The sequence below is a fragment of the Sphaeramia orbicularis genome, unplaced genomic scaffold (genome assembly GCF_902148855.1).
Source record: "Sphaeramia orbicularis unplaced genomic scaffold, fSphaOr1.1, whole genome shotgun sequence".
In the NCBI taxonomy this organism is placed as follows: domain Eukaryota; kingdom Metazoa; phylum Chordata; class Actinopteri; order Kurtiformes; family Apogonidae; genus Sphaeramia; species Sphaeramia orbicularis.
The window spans coordinates 162,983-180,482 of record NW_021941513.1 but is presented as its reverse complement, the minus strand read 5'-3'; the positions used below and the strand labels follow the sequence as shown (position 1 = coordinate 180,482).

Below are 17,500 nucleotides of genomic sequence, written 5' to 3'. Positions count from 1 at the left end.
ACACAGGCACAGATGCAGACACAGGCGCAGATGCAGACACAGATGCAGACGCTGATCACACAGATGCAGATGCAGACACAGACATAGACAGATGCAGACACAGATGCAGACGCAGGCACAGATGGAGATGCATACACAGATGCAGACACAGATGCAGACGCAAACACAGATGCGTGGGTGGATGCTGGATCAAACCCTACCTGGCTCAGTGTGTTTGTGGTCCTCAGATCTGCAGGTCTGGTCCTCCATCAGTCTGCAGGAGGCCTTTGATAAACTGGTCCCAGTGTCTGCAGGGATCATCGACCAGCTGAGTGTTCTACCAGGAAAAGACCAGCCCATCAAGGTGAGGCTCCACCCTAACCCTGACCCTAAAGACCAGCCCATCAAGGTGAGGCTCCGCCCTATCACTAACCCTAACCCTAAAGACCAGCCCATCAAGGTGAGGCTCCACCCTAACCCTAACCCTAAAGACCAGCCCATCAAGGTGAGGTTCCACTCTAACCCTAAAGACCAGCCCATCAAGGTGAGGCTCCACCCTAACCCTAAAGACCAGCCCAATAAGGTGAGGCTCCACCCTAACCCTAAAGACCAGCCCATCAAGGTGAGGCTCCACCCTAACACTAATCCTAACCCTAAAGACCAGCCCATCAAGGTGAGGCTCCACCCAAATCCTAACCCTAGAGACCAACCCATCAAGGTGAGGCTCCACCCTAACGCTAACCCTAACCCTAAAGACCAGCCCATCAAGGTGAGGCTCCACCCTAACACTAACCTTAACCCTAAAGACGAGCCCATCAAGGTGAGGCTCCACCCAAATCCTAGCCCTAGAGACCAACCCATCAAGGTGAGGCTCCACTCAAATCCTAACCCTAGAGACCAACCCATCAAGGTGAGGCTCCACCCTAACACTAACCCTAAAGACCAGCCCATCAAGGTGAGGCTCCACCCTAACCCTAAAGACCAGCCCATCAAGGTGAGGCTCCACCCTAACCCTAAAGACCAGCCCATCAAGGTGAGGCTCCTCCCTAACCCTAACCCTATAGACCAGCCCATCAAGGTGAGGCTCCACCCTAATCCTAATCCTAAAGACCAGCCCATCAAGGTGAGGCTCCACCCTAACACTAACCCTAAAGACCAGCCCATCAAGGTGAGGCTCCACCCTAACCCTAAAGACCAGCCCATCAAGGTGAGGCTCCACTCTAACCCTAACCCAACCACAGGTCCCCAGTCCAGTGGGTGTCACTGGTTTGTCTTTCTCTTTCAGGTGACCGCCAGCGTCTACATTCCGTCTCAGGGTCGACTGGTTTGTGGTCGAGAAGACGGCAGCATCATCTTAGTTCCTGCCACTCAGACTGCCATCGTCCAGCTGCTGCAGGGGGAGCACATGCTCCGCAGAGGTAGAACCACCGCACATGCTCCGCAGAGGTAGAACCACCGCACATGCTCTGTAGAGGTAGAACCACCGCACATGCTCTGTAGAGGTAGAACCACTGCACATGCTCTATAGAGGTAGAACCACTGCACATGCTCTGCAGAGGTAGAACCACTGCACATGCTCTGTAGAGGTAGAACCACCGCACATGCTCCGTAGAGGTAGAACCATCGCACATGCTCCGTAGAGGTAGAACCACCGCACATGCTCTGTAGAGGTAGAACCACCGCACATGCTCTGTAGAGGTAGAACCATCGCACATGCTCCGTAGAGGTAGAACCATCGCACATGCTCTGTAGAGGTAGAACCACCGCACATGCTCTGTAGAGGTAGAACCATCACACATGCTCCGTAGAGGTAGAACCACCGCACATGCTCCGCAGAGGTAGAACCACCGCACATGCTCCGCAGAGGTAGAACCACCGCACATGCTCTGTACAGGTAGAACCATCGCACATGCTCCACAGAGGTAGAACCACCGCACATGCTCCGCAGAGGTAGAACCACCGCACATGCTCCGTAGAGGTAGAACCACCGCACATGCTCTGCAGAGGTAGAACCACTGCACATGCTCTGTAGAGGCAGAACCACTGCACATGCTCTGTAGAGGTAGAACCATCGCACATGCTCCGCAGAGGTAGAACCATCGCACATGCTCCGCAGAGGTAGAACCATCGCACATGCTCCGCAGAGGTAGAACCACCGCACATGCTCCGCAGAGGTAGAACCCCTGCACATACATTAACGGGAGGACAGGGGGCATCCCTGTTAGAGGTCGTTCAGTCGTCCTAATCCTTACGTTTAGCTAAAGTCATTTCATTGTCGTTTTCTGTACTGATGAAAACATGACAGACATTTTTTTTTTTTTTTACATTCATCCATCAATGTGGGTGTAATGTATCCTCAGTAGAACCCTGGTTCTGTACCCTCAGCAGAATCCTGGTTCTGTACCCTCAGTAGAACCCTGGTTCTGTATCTTCAGTAGAACCCTGGTTCTGTACCCTCAGTAGAACCCTGGTTCTATATCCTCAGTAGAACCCTGGTTCTGTGTCCTTAGTAGAACCCTGGTTCTGTATCTTCAGTAGAACCCTGGTTCTGTACCCTCAGTAGAACCCTGGTTCTATATCCTCAGTAGAACCCTGGTTCTGTGTCCTTAGTAGAACCCTGGTTCTGTGTCCTCAGTAGAACCCTGGTTCTGTACCCTCAGTAGAACCCTGGTTCTGTGTCCTCAGTAGAACCCTGGTTCTGTACCCTCAGTAGAACCCTGGTTCTGTGTCCTTAGTAGAACCCTGGTTCTGTGTCCTCAGTAGAACCCTGGTTCTATATCCTCAGTAGAACCCTGGTTCTGTGTCCTTAGTAGAACCCTGGTTCTGTGTCCTCAGTAGAACCCTGGTTCTGTACCCTCAGTAGGACCCTGGTTCTTTGTCCTCAGTAGAACCCTGGTTCTGTATCCTCAGTAGAACCCTGGACCCATCAGTCCTGCTCTGAGTCCAGCTGGACCTGGTTCAGGTTCAGCTGTTGAACCACATCTAACCAGGACGCTCTGATGGAAGTCATGTGACCTCATGTGTACAGACTGTTAACAGTGGTTCCTTTGGCCCCTCCCTCAGGGTGCCCCACCCCCATCAGACCCTCATGTGTACAGATGTTAACTGTGGTTCCTTTGGCCCCTCCCTCAGGGTGGCCCCCCCATCGGACCCTCCGTGGCCACAGGAATAAGGTGACGTGCGTGCTGTACCCATACCAGGTGTCCCCCAGGTACGACCAGCGCTCTCTGGTGTCTGGAGGAGTGGACTTCTCTGTCATCGTCTGGGACATTTTCACTGGAGAAATGAAACACATTTTCTGTGTCCACGGAGGAGAGATCAGCCAGCTGATCGTACCACCAGAGAACTGCAGCGTGAGTTTAAGAGTCAGGACACAGTTTATGAGTTTGCATGGATATGAACATCTGCAGCCGGACTTTAAGAGGATATGAATGTCTGCAGGGTATGTGTATGTGTATGTGTGTGTGTGTGTGTGTGTGTGTGTGTGTGTGTGGTCTGCAGGTGTGTGTGTGTGTGTATGTGTGTGCGCGCCCTTTAATTAAAATGTTTGACTGTGGTTACTCAGGCAGTCGCTGCAGTGGCCTCGGTCTCCTCGTTCTCCTCAGTTGTCTCAGTTGTCTCAGTAACCACAGTCGTCCTTTAGTCTCAGTCGTCCTTTCGTCTCAGTCTAAATGCTGCAGTCGTCTCAGTCTAAATCCAGGGTCACATGGTTTCAGTGACATTTAGGTGAATTAAGGCAGTGTGTGTTGTTGCCATGGTAACGCCATCAATACTATTATGATGACGTTGACCTTTCACATCCTCATTTAATTAACACTTCACTAACGAACACAAACACTAACAAGTCTATGATTGTGGAAAATAACTGAGTTGGAAAAACACTGAGTTCAGATCAGACACATTGAACACATTGAACACATTGAACAGACTGTGGTTTAAATCTGACTGGTGTTTTTCAGACTCTGGTTTAAAGGTGCCGCAGACTTTCATTTCCAGTGTGTCCTCAGTTCTGTCCATCCTCAGTTTCATTGATCTGTTCATCTGTCTGTCATTACTGACCTGAATCTGTTGTACTACACTGAACAGTTTCGACGTGCATTGTGGTAAATGGAGGTTATGCCTGCAGCAGCAGCATTAGCCTCTGTTTCCCACAATGCAGTTCACCATAATGCAACAGATTCAGCTGAGTACTGACAGACAGACTGACAGACCAATGAAACTGAGGGTATGACAGAGGATGGACAGAACTGAGGACACACTGGGAAATGAAACTCTGCAGCACCTTTAAACCTGACCCGTGTTCTTTCAGACTCTAGTTTAAACCTGACTCTAGTTTAAACCTGACTTATGTTCTTTCAGACACTAGTTTAAACCTGACTCTAGTTTAAACCTGACTCATGTTCTTTCAGACACTAGTTTTAACCTGACTCTAGTTTAAACCTGACTCTAGTTTAAACCTGACCCGTGTTCTTTCAGACTCTAGTTTAAACCTGACTCTAGTTTAAACCTGACTTATGTTCTTTCAGACACTAGTTTAAACCTGACTCTAGTTTAAACCTGACTCATGTTCTTTCAGACACTAGTTTTAACCTGACTCTAGTTTAAACCTGACTCATGTTCTTCCAGACACTAGTTTTAACCTGACTCTAGTTTAAACCTGACTCTAGTTTAAACCTGACTCATGTTCTCTCAGACTCTATTTTAAACCTGACTCATGTTCTTTCAGACACTAGTTTAAACCTGACTCTAGTTTAAACCTGACTCATGTTCTTTCAGACACTAGTTTAAACCTGACTCTAGTTTAAACCTGATTCATGTTCTCTCAGACACTAGTTTAAACCTGACTCTAGTTTAAACCTGACTCATGTTCTTTCAGACTCTAGTTTAAACCTGACTGTAGTTTAAACCTGACTCATGTTCTTTCAGACCCTAGTTTAAACCTGACTCTAGTTTAAACCTGACTCTAGTTTAACCCTGACTCTAGTTTAAACCTGATTCATGTTCTTTCAGACTCTAGTTTAAACCTGACTCTAGTTTAAACCTGACTCATGTTCTTTCAGACTCTAGTTTAAACCTTACTCTAGTTTAAACCTGACTGTAGTTTAAACCTGACTCATGTTCTTTCAGACTCTAGTTTAAACCTGACTGTAGTTTAAACCTGACTCATGTTCTTTCAGACTCTAGTTTAAACCTGACTGTAGTTTAAACCTGACTCATGTTCTTTCAGACTCTAGTTTAAACCTGACTCTAGTTTAAACCTGACTGTAGTTTAAACCTGACTCATGTTCTTTCAGACTCTAGTTTAAACCTGACTGTAGTTTAAACCTGACTCATGTTCTTTCAGACTCTAGTTTAAACCTGACTGTAGTTTAAACCTGACTGTAGTTTAAACCTGACTCATGTTCTTTCAGACTCTAGTTTAACCTGACTGTAGTTTAAACCTGACTCATGTTCTTTCAGACTCTAGTTTAAACCTGACTGTAGTTTAAACCTGACTCATGTTCTTTCAGACTCTAGTTTAAACCTGACTGTAGTTTAAACCTGACTCATGTTCTTTCAGACTCTAGTTTAAACCTGACTCTAGTTTAAACCTGACTCATGTTCTTTCAGACTCTAGTTTAAACCTGACTCTAGTTTAAACCTGATTCATGTTCTTTCAGACTCTAGTTTAAACCTGACTCTAGTTTAAACCTGACTGTAGTTTAAACCTGACTCATGTTCTTTCAGACTCTAGTTTAAACCTTACTCTAGTTTAAACCTGACTCATGTTCTTTCAGACTCTAGTTTAAACCTGACTCTAGTTTAAACCTGACTGTAGTTTAAACCTGACTCATGTTCTTTCAGACTCTAGTTTAAACCTTACTCTAGTTTAAACCTGACTCATGTTCTTTCAGACTCTAGTTTAAACCTGACTGTAGTTTAAACCTGACTCATGTTCTTTCATACTCTAGTTTAAACCTTACTCTAGTTTTAAACCTGACTCATGTTCTTTCAGACTCTAGTTTAAACCTGACTGTAGTTTAAACCTGACTCATGTTCTTTCAGACTCTAGTTTAAACCTTACTCTAGTTTAAACCTGACTCATGTTCTTTCAGACTCTAGTTTAAACCTGACTGTAGTTTAAACCTGACTCATGTTCTTTCAGACTCTAGTTTAAACCTTACTCTAGTTTAAACTTGACTCATGTTCTTTCAGACTCTAGTTTAAACCTGACTCTAGTTTAAACCTGACTGTAGTTTAAACCTGACTCATGTTCTTTCAGACTCTAGTTTAAACCTTACTCTAGTTTAAACCTGACTCATGTTCTTTCAGACTCTAGTTTAAACCTGACTGTAGTTTAAACCTGACTCATGTTCTTTCAGACTCTAGTTTAAACCTTACTCTAGTTTAAACCTGACTCATGTTCTTTCAGACTCTAGTTTAAACCTGACTCTAGTTTAAACCTGACTGTAGTTTAAACCTGACTCATGTTCTTTCAGACTGTAGTTTAAACCTGACTCTAGTTTAAACCTGACTCATGTTCTTTCAGACTCTAGTTTAAACCTGACTAGTTTAAACCTGACTCATGTTCTTTCAGACTCTAGTTTAAACCTGACTCATGTTCTTTCAGACTCTAGTTTAAACCTGACTCATGTTCTTTCAGACTCTAGTTTAAACCTGACTCTAGTTTAAACCTGACTCATGTTCTAGTTTAAACCTGACTGTAGTTTAAACCTGACTCATGTTCTTTCAGACTCTAGTTTAAACCTGACTGTAGTTTAAACCTGACTCATGTTCTTTCAGACTCTAGTTTAAACCTGACTCTAGTTTAAACCTGACTAATGTTCTTTCAGACTCTAGTTTAAACCTGACTGTAGTTTAAACCTGACTCATGTTCTTTCAGACTCTAGTTTAAACCTGACTCTAGTTTAAACCTGACTCATGTTCTTTCAGACTCTAGTTTAAACCTGACTCTAGTTTAAACCTGACTCATGTTCTTTCAGACTCTAGTTTAAACCTGACTCATGTTCTTTCAGACTCTAGTTTAAACCTGACTCTAGTTTAAACCTGACTCATGTTCTTTCAGACTCTAGTTTAAACCTGACTCTAGTTTAAACCTGACTCATGTTCTTTCAGACTCTAGTTTAAACCTGACTCTAGTTTAAACCTGACTCATGTTCTTTCAGACTCTAGTTTAAACCTGACTGTAGTTTAAACCTGACTCATGTTCTTTCAGACTCTAGTTTAAACCTGACTCTAGTTTAAACCTGACTCACGTTCTTTCAGACTCTAGTTTAAGCCTGACTCTAGTTTAAACCTGACTGTAGTTTAAACCTGACTCATGTTCTTTCAGACTCTAGTTTAAACCTGACTGTAGTTTAAACCTGACTCATGTTCTTTCTGACTCTAGTTTAAACCTGACTCATGTTCTTTCAGACTCTAGTTAAACCTGACTCTAGTTTAACCCTGACTCTTCTCTTTTAGACTCGGGTCCAACATTGCGTGTGTTCCGTTGCCTCGGACCACTCGGTGGGTCTGCTCAGTCTCAGGGAGCGGAAGTGCATCATGCTGGCGTCCAGACACCTGTTCCCCATCCAGGTGATCAAGTGGCGTCCTGCAGACGACTACCTGGTGGTGGGGTGTTCTGACGGGTCTGTGTACGTCTGGCAGATGGACACAGGTGAGTTTAGACCAGGACTAAGACTGACCCAGGTGAGTTTAGACCAGGGCTAAGACTGACCCAGACCCAGGTGAATTTAGACTAAGACTAACCCAGATGGACACAAGTGAGTTTAGACCAGGACTAACCCAGGTGAGTTTAGACCAGGACTAACCCTGATGGACACAGGTGAGCTTAGACCAGGACTAAGACTAAGACTGATGGACACAGGTGAGTTTAGACCAAGACTAAGACTGATGGACACAGATGAGTTTAGGCCAGGACTAAGACTAACCCTAACCCTGATGGACACAGGTGAGTTTAGACTAGGACTAAGACTAACCCAGACCCAGGTGAGTTTAGACTAAGACTAACCCTGACCCTAACCCAGGTGAGTTTAGACTAAGACTAGCCCTGACCCAGATGGACACAGGTGAGTTTAGATTAAGACTAACCCTGACCCAGATCGACATAGTTGAGTTTGGACTAAAACTAACCCTGATCCGAACCCAAGTGAGTTTAGACTAACCCTAACCCAGGTAAGAGGGGTTTGGACTAACCCTAACCTTGACCCAGGTGAGTTTAGACTGAGCCTAACCCTAACCCTGATATGTCCAGCGGGTTAAATAGGGCTCAGCTGGACCCAAACACATGTGGGTTAGGGTTAGGGTTGTGCTCCCATCTCAGGTGTTTTTTCTTCTTCCTTCCTCCGCTGTCATGCAGGTTTGGACTGACTGCCCTGTACTGGTGGAACCCCTAACCCAGAATGAACAGACCCTAACCCAGAATGAACTGACCCTAACCCAGAGTGAACTGACCCTAACCCAGAATGAACTGACCCTAACCCAGAATGAACAGACCCTAACCCAGAATGAACAGACCCTAACCCAGAATGAACTGACCCTAACCCAGAGTGAACTGACCCTAACCCAGAATGAACTGACCCTAACCCAGAATGAACAGACCCTAACCCAGAATGAACAGACCCTAACCCAGAATGAACTGACCCTAACCCAGAATGAACTGACCCTAACCCACTTGGTTTAGGGTCTGTTCATTCTGGTGGAGGTGAACTGTGTGTGCAGGTGTGTGTGGTGTCAGGTTACACCAGCAGACGGCAGAGTCAGTCCAAAACCACCTCCTCCTCCTCCTCCTCTTCCTCCTCCTCCTCTTCATATGGTCAGTGACCTCACTTCCTGTATTAGATCTATTCCATGTCCATGTTCTCAGTAAACTCACCTCCTTCATTTCACACTCACCTCCTCTGCACCTTCTCTGCACCTCCTCTGCACCTCCTCTACTTATTCAGATTGATGATGCTGCTACTGAACAGCAGAGGGCACTGAGGGAACCCTAACCCTAAAACCACAGAACCAGAACCCCTGAAATTAGACCCTATCCCTAAAACCACAGAACCCCGTTGCCATGGTGACTGGTCCAATCGTTGCTCCGTTGATGTTGTCTTTTTCCAGCTGTGGTGTTTAACTCCAGGTCAAACTACTGTGAGTCCATCAAATGAGCTGTGGAACCAAAAACTCTGAGTTTCTGATCTCAGAGTAGATGGACTCAAAGTTCAGGGTCAGACTCAGACCTGGGTCAGACTCAGGGTTCAGGGTTCAGGGACGGACTCAGACCTGTGTGTTCAAGTGCGATGGACCCTAACCCTAACCGTACCTGTTGTTGTGTGTTGTTGTTGCGGTGTTGTGTTCAGGTGCGTTGGACCGCTGCGTCATGGGCATCACTGCGGTGGAGATCCTGAACGCCTGTGATGAAGTGGCTCCGTCCACTGTGGACGCTCTGAGCCACTCAGCCGTCAATCTGAAACAGGCCATGACGAGGCGGAGCCTGGCAGCACTGAAGAACATGGCAACGCACAAACTGCAGACACTGGCAACCAACCTGCTGGCAACTGACAACGCAGACAAGGTAGGAACCGCCCACAGCCCGCCCATGACACGCCCACAATGTGTCTGTAGCGTCCAAATCCACTTCCTGTTCCAGCTGACACTGCAGAGATGGGAACAGAATTAAAGGTGGAATGAATATATGAACAGAATTAAAGGCGGAATGAATATATGAACAGAATTAAAGGCGGAATGTGCATGAATATATGAACTGAATTAAAGGTGGAATGTGCGTGAATATATGAACTGAATTAAAGGTGGAATGAATATATGAACAGAATTAAAGGTGGAATGTGCGTGAATATATGAACTGAATTAAAGGTGGAATGAATATATGAACAGAATTAAAGGTGGAATGTGCATGAATATATGAACTGAATTAAAGGTGGAATGAATATATGAACAGAATTAAAGGTGGAATGAATATATGAACAGAATTAAAGGTGGAATGTGCATGAATATATGAACTGAATTAAAGGTGGAATTAATATATGAACAGAATTAAAGGTGAATAAATATATGAACAGACTTAAAGGTGGAATGTGCATGAATATATGAAGTGAATTAAAGGAGGAATGAATATATGAACAGAATTAAAGGTGGAATGAATATATGAACTGAATTAAAGGTGGAATGAATATATGAACAGAATTAAAGTTGGAATGTGCGTGAATATATGAACTGAATTAAAGGTGGAATGAATATATGAACAGAATTAAAGGTGGAATGTGCATGAATATATGAACAGCAGTGAATGTTTTTTAATCTGCAGATGTTCTTTAATCGGTGGATGTTCTTTCTAGCTCTTTCAGATGTTCTTGAATCTTTTCTTTTGCAGAAGTTAAAGGTGTGTCTTTCCTCAGGAAACCTCCTGAACATTTCATGCATGTGTCATGAATAGTTAAAGGTTCTGACTTATTGAACTGTGCTGTTTCTGGACCACTGGTTCTGCAGTTAAATCAGGGTCACGTCCCACTTTTAAAAATAAATGAACTTAGGTCTGACACTGGGTTTGTTTTCTCTGACTGAGACATGATTGGAGCTCTGAAGGAGATCACACATGGTCAGTAACCCTAACCCTGTTCCTGTTCTTGTTCCTGTTTCTGTTCCTGTTCCCTGTCAAACACACCTGAATGTTCCTCCAAACTCAGTCAAAGTCATCCACTAACACGTCTCTCCGTCTATTGTGTCGTTTCCAGGGTAACCTGCCCAAATACTCCCACAATGCCCTGGTGGTGCAGGCCATGAAGACCAACGTGACAGACCCGGACATGCACATCCTGTTCTTCGACGTGGAGGCGGTGATCATCCAGCTGCTGACGGAGGAGGCGCAGCGGCCCAATCCCACCCTGGTGTCCCCAGAGACCCTGCAGAAGAGCCAGGCGGGGGCCGACAAGGGGGGGTCCTTCCTGGCCAACAAGATCTTCAAACAGGTCAGAACCTCCAGGCACCTGTCAATCAAACCAATAGACTGGATAGGTGGGGGAGGGACCACTGCAGGAACTGCCCCCGTGGATCAAATGACAGGAACATTTATGGGTGTAATCGAGTATTTAGAGTAGGTACTCCAGTACCCTGAAAAGTACTGAGTGGATTTAAAGGGTTAAACTGATACTGAGTGGGTTTGAAGCAGAACTGGAAAAGAAAGGAATGAGTAGACCACAGGTGTCAAACATGCGGCCCAGGGCCCAAATCCAGCCCACCAAAGGGTCCAGTCCGGTCCACCAAAGGGTCCCAGTCTGACCCTGGGATGAATTTGTGAAATGCAAAAATTACACTGAAGATATGAACAATCCTCTTAGTTCAGGTTCCACATTCAGACCAGTTCAATCTCAAATGGGTCAGAACAGTCAAATACTATCATAATAACACAGAAATAATGCCAATTCCACAAGCTTCTGTTTGTAAATGTAAATATTTTCATCTATTTACACCAAAACAAAGTATAATTTTGCAAAAAAATGTGAATAACCCGAACAAATATGAACAACCTGAAATATCTTAAGAGAATAAGTACAATTTTACCAATATTCTCTGTTATTAAATGTTTTGTGTGTTTGTAGATCCACTGTGATCTGTACGTTATAATGAACATGTGGAAATGATAAACTGAGGCAGAATAGTGTAAAAATTACACTGATTTTTTTTCAGTTTGTTCATGTTATTCACATCTTTTGAAAGGATAGTTTATAGATGTAAACCTGTTCATAATGCAAATTTACTTTTTTCACTGTATAACAGAAAAGTTTGGACTTGACATTATTTCTATATTATTCTGTTATTTTTCTGTTTGGGTCCACTGCAGATTAAATTTAACTGAATGTGGAACTGAACTGACATGAGTTTGACAGAACTGGTGTAAACTCTGCAGAAGGACAGAGGGACATACTGTATGAGGCAGGTAGTCAACAGATGCCCAGATCAAATACTGACGTTTGATCGACAAATGTACAAGGAAACAGAATTCAAACCGTTTCACAGATTCTATGATGAACATGTGACAGACTGGAGTCCGACAGCCCTGTTTGAAATCCACCAGCCTACATTTCCCATCATACAGCTGGAACCCTAACCCTAACTCTAATGCCCCGTTTCCCACTACGTGGTATCGGCTCGACTCGACTCGGCTCGGCCTTTTTTGCGTTTCCATTACGAAAAAGGACCTGGAATCTGGTACCCGGTACTACTTTTTTGGTCTCACCTCCGCTGAGGTTCCAGGACTGGGGACCAGATACTAAAACGTGACGTGTAAACACTGCAGACCACTGATTGGTCACAGAAATAGATGCGGAAGTGGACAGTAAATATAGCAATACATTAATCCACGTGAGAACAGTCCAAAACTACACCATGGTTCGTCGAGGAGATTCAGTCTTTGGTGGCCGACGTAAAAATTCAGACGAGACAACACGCAACGAGTGAGTTTATCAGCAACTCTCTGAACAGACGACACGGAAGTAACGCGCCGCATCCAGGTACTGTAAAGTCTGTAGTATCTTGTAATGGAAACGGTCTCCAGGAATACTGAGTCGAGCCGAACCGAGTCGAGCTGGTTCCACTAAGTGGAAACGCGGCACAACCCTACCCTTCTGTGGTCCCCAGGTGAAGGAGACCATGAAGGAGACGATAAAGGAGCACCTGTTGGACGAAGACGAGGAGGAGGAGGAGGAGCAGAGGAGGCGTGAGGAGAAGTCTAAGAGTCTGAGTCTGCTGGAGTACAACCTGACCATGGACACGGCCAAACTGTTCATGTCCTGTCTGCACGCCTGGGGACTCAACCTGCAGCTGGACAACATCTGCATGGACCGACTGGGCATGCTCAGACCGCACTGCCCCATCTCCTTTGGACTCATCTCCAGGGGGGGGCACATGTCCCTGATGCTGCCCACCTTTAAGGTATGTGTGTGTGTGTGTGGGGGGGGGGGGGGGGGGGGGTCACATGTCCCATGTCCCTGATGCTGCCCACATTTAAGGTATGTAGGATTGGAGGGGAGGGGGGGGACGCCGTGGACTGTAGGGGAGGGGGGGGATGCTGTGGACCTGGGACCATGGGGGGAGGGGGGGGGGGTTAGATTACCTTACATTGCATTGCAATATTACCTCCGCCAAGGAGGTTATGTTTTTGCCAGGGTTTGTTTTGTTTGTTTGTTTGTCTGTTTGTTTGTCTGTCCGTTAGTGTGCAACATAACTCAAAAGTTATGGACAGATTTTGATGAAATTTTCAGGGTTTGTTGGAAATGGGATAAGGAAGAAATGATTAAATTTTGGTGGTGATCGGGGGTGGGGGGGCCCACAGGGGGGCCCATTTCCAACAAACCCTGAAAATTTCATCAAAATCTGTCCATAACTTTTTGAGTTATGTTGCACACTAACAGACAGACAAACAAACAAACAAACCCTGGCAAAAACATAACCTCCTTGGCGTGGGGGGGGGCCCACAGGGCAGGGCCACTGATCAGCCTTGGCGATCCCAGGAGCTATGTTGTCAGGGGCTTTATGCCCCTGGTAGGGTCTCCCAAGGCAAACAGGTCCTGGGTGACGGGCCAGACTAAGAGCAGTTCAGAAGCCCTTATGAAAATGAAACAACTCAAGAACATGACGTCGCCCGGTATGGTGCAGCCGGGGTCCCACCCTGGAGCCAGGCCTGGGGTTGGGGCTCGAATGCGAGTGGCTGATGGCCGGTGGCCGGGCCTATGCCCACAGGGTCTGGCCGGGCCCAGCCCGAAGGAGCGATGTGGGCCCGCCCTCCAGTGGACTCACAACCCACCAAGGGAATCATAGGGGCTGGGTGCAGTGTGGATTGGGTGGCAGGTCAACAGCAGGGGGCCCGACAACCTGATCCCCGGACACAGAGTCTAGCTCTTGGGACATGGATGTCACTTCACTTGGGGGGAGGAGCCGGAGCTTGTGAGGGAGGTTGAGAGATACTGTCTAGATATAGTGGGGCTCACCTCCACACTCACCTTGGGCTCTGGAACCAACCCCTCCAGAGGGGCTGGACTCTCCACTTCTCTGGCGTTGCCCACGGTGAGAGGCAGTGGGCTGGTGTGGGCTTGCTCATAGCCCCTCAGCTCAGCCGCCATGTGTTGGAGTTCACCCCGGTGAACGAGAGGGTCGCGTACCTGTGCCTTCGGGTCGGGGACTGGTGCCTCACTGTTGTTTCGGCCTACGGGCCGAACAGCAGTGCAGAGTACCAAGCCTTCTTGGAGTCCCTGGGAGGGGTGCTGGATGGTGCTCCGACTGGGGACTCCATTGTTCTCCTGGGTGACTTCAATGCCCATGTGGGCAACGACAGTGAGACCTGGAGGGGGTGATTGGGAGGAACGGCCTCCCTGATCTGAACCTGAGTGGTGTTTTGTTATTGGACTTCTGTGCTCGTCACAGTTTGTCCAGAACAAACACCATGTTCGAACACAAGGATGTCCATAAGTGCACTTGGCACCAGGACACCCTAGGTCGGAGGTCGATGATCGACTTTGTTTTTGTGTCATCAGACCTCCGGCCGCGTGTTTTGGACACTCGGGTAAAGAGAGGGGCGGAGCTGTCAACTGATCACCACCTGGTGGTGAGTTGGATCCGCTGGCAAAGGAGGAAACCGGACCGACTCGGCAGGCCCAAACGTGTTGTTAGGGTCTGTTGGGAATGTCTGGCAGAGCTCGATGTCAGTGCGGTCTTCAACTCCCACCTCCGGCAGAGCTTCTCCCAGATCCCCGGGGGAGGCTGGGGACATTGAGTCCGAATGGACCATGTTCTCCACTTCCATTGTCAAAGCGGCTGCTCGGAGCTGTGGTCGCAGGGTCTCCGGTGCCTGTCATGGCAGCAATCCCCGAACCCGGTGGTGGACCCCGGAAGTAAGGGATGCCGTCAAGCTGAAGAAGGAGTCTTATCGAGCCTTGTTGGCCCGTGGGACTCCGAGGCAGCTGATGGGTACCGGAAGGCCAGGCGTGCAGCAGCCCAAGCGGTTGTGGAGGCAAAAACTCGGGTCTGGGTGGAGTTTGGGGAGACCATGGAGAAGGACTATCGGTCGGCCCTCGAGGAAATTCTGGCAAACCATGCGGCGCCTAAGGAGGAGAAAGCAGTGCACCACCAACACTGTTTACAGTGGAACTGGGAGCTGCTGACCTTGACTAGGGATGTTGTCGGATGGTAGAAGGGAATATTTTGATAATCTCCTCAATCCCACTGTCACGTCTTCCATGGAGGAAGCAGAGGTTGAGGTGTCAGAGGTGGACTCGTACATCACCCAAGCTGAAGTCACGAGGTGGTTGGCAAGGTCCTCGGTGGCAGGGCTCCGGGGGTGGATGAGATTCGCCCTGAGTACCTTAAGTCTCTGGATGTGCAGGGACTGTCTTGGCTGACACGTCTCTGTAACATCGTGTGGCAGTCGGGGACAGTACCTCTGGACCGGCAGACTGGGTGGTGGTCCCCCTTATTAAGAAGGGGGACCGGAGGATGTGCTCCAACCACAGGGGGATCACACTCCTCAGCCTCCCGGGGGAAGTCTATTCCAGGGTACTGGGGAGGAGGATCCGACCGATAGCCGAACCTCGGATCCAGGAGGAACAATGCGGTTTTCGTCCGATCGCGGAACACTGGACCAGCTCTATACTCTCCATCGGGTGCTCTAGGGTTCATGGGAGTTTGCCCAACCAGTCCACATGTGTTTTGTGGATCTGGAGAAGGCGTTCAACCTTGTCCCTCATGGTATCCTGTGGGGGGTGCTTCGGGAGTATGGGGTCCATGGCCCTTGCTAAGGGCAGTCCGGTCCTTGTGTGACCAAAGCAGGAGCCTGGTTCGCATTGCTGGCAGTAAGTCAGACCTGTTCCAGGTGCATGTTGGACTCCGGCAGGGCTGCCCTTTGTCACCGGTTCTGTTCATAATTTTTATGGACAGAATTTCTAGGCGCAGCCAGGGGCCGGAGGGGGTCCGGTTTGGGGACCACAGGATTTCGTCTCTGCTTTTTGCAGATGACGTTGTCCTGTTGGCCTCATCCAACCTGGACCTTCAGCGTGTCCTGGGGCAGTTTGCAGCCGAGTGTGAAGCGAGCAGGATGAGGATCAGCACCTCCAAATCCGAGGCCATGGTTCTCAACCAGAAAAAGGTGGTCTGCCCTCTCCGGGTCAGTGGAGAGTCTTTGCCCCAAGTGGAGGAATTTAAGTATCTCAGGGTCTTGTTCACGAGTGAGGAAAGGATGGAGCGTGAGATTGACAGACGGATCAGTGCAGCGTCTGCAGTGATGCGGTCGCTGTACCGGTCTGTTGTGGTGAAGAAGGAGCTGAGCCGAGAGGAGAAGCTCTTGATTTACCGGTTCAATCTACGGTTCCTACCCTCACCTATGTTCATGAGCTTTGGGTCAGGACCAAAAGGACAAGATCCCGAATACAAGCGGTCGAAATGAGTTTCCTCCGCAGGGTGGCTGGGTGCACCCTTAGGAATAGGGTGAGGAGCTCGGTCACCAGGGAGGAGCTCGGAGTAGAGCCGCTGCTCCTCCGCATTGAGAGGGGCCGGCTGAGGTGGCTTGGGCATCTATTTCGGATGCCTCCTGGACGCCTCCCTGGGGAGGTGTTCTGGGCATGTCCCACTGGGAGGAGACCTCGGGGAAGACCCAGGACACGCTGGAGAGACTATGTCTCTCGGCTGGCCTGGGAATGCCTCGGGGTCCCCCCGGAAGAGCTGGAGGAGGAGTCTGGGGAGAGGGAAGTCTGGGCATCCCTGGTTAGACTGTTACCCCCGCGACCCGGCCCCAGAAGAAGCAAAAGATAATGGATGGATGGACTGCACTTCTATAGTGCATGGTTCTACACCTTCATGGTGCCCCACCAGTGCCTCCCATTCACACACACACACACACATGCACACAAACACACACACCAGTAGGCGGGCCTCTGCCAGACAGTTGGACAGTCTGAGCCAGGATTTGAACTGTTGATCTTTGGGTCAGTGGATGACCAAACTGAGCCACAGGGTCACCCTAACCCTGAACCTAACGCTAGGGTCACCCCTAACCCTGAACCTAACGCTAGGGTTACCGCTAACACTGACCCTAACCCTAACTCTACCTGTCCTGTGTGTTTAGAGTTAACTCTACCTGTCCTCTGTTTCCCAGGAGTCTTTGCTGCGTCAGCTGTCTCTGGCCACAGGCAGGAAGTTGTCTCTGTCGGACATCGTAGGGAAGGGGACGTATGGAGTGTCCAGAGCAGTGACCACACACACCTGCTGTCTGTCATCTCATTGGCCAACACTCTGATGGGCATGACCAACGCTACCTTTGTAGGAGAACACATGAAGAAGGCACCGGCCAGGTGAGAAAATAAATAAATAATAAATAAATAAATAAATAAATAAATAAATATAGAAGAACACTTGAAGAAGGCACCGGCCAGGTGAGAAATAAATAAATAAATAAATAAATATAGAAGAACACTTGAAGAAGGCATCGGCCAGGTGAGAAAATAAATAAATAAATTATAATATATAT

At 47.8% G+C, this 17,500-nt stretch overlaps 1 pseudogene; it reads left to right on the top strand.

The window, feature by feature from the left end:
• Positions 1–17,328, top strand: part of LOC115416016 (WD repeat-containing protein 7-like) — a 33,195-nt pseudogene extending 15,867 nt beyond the window's left edge.
• Positions 17,329–17,500: the final 172 nt, after the last annotated feature.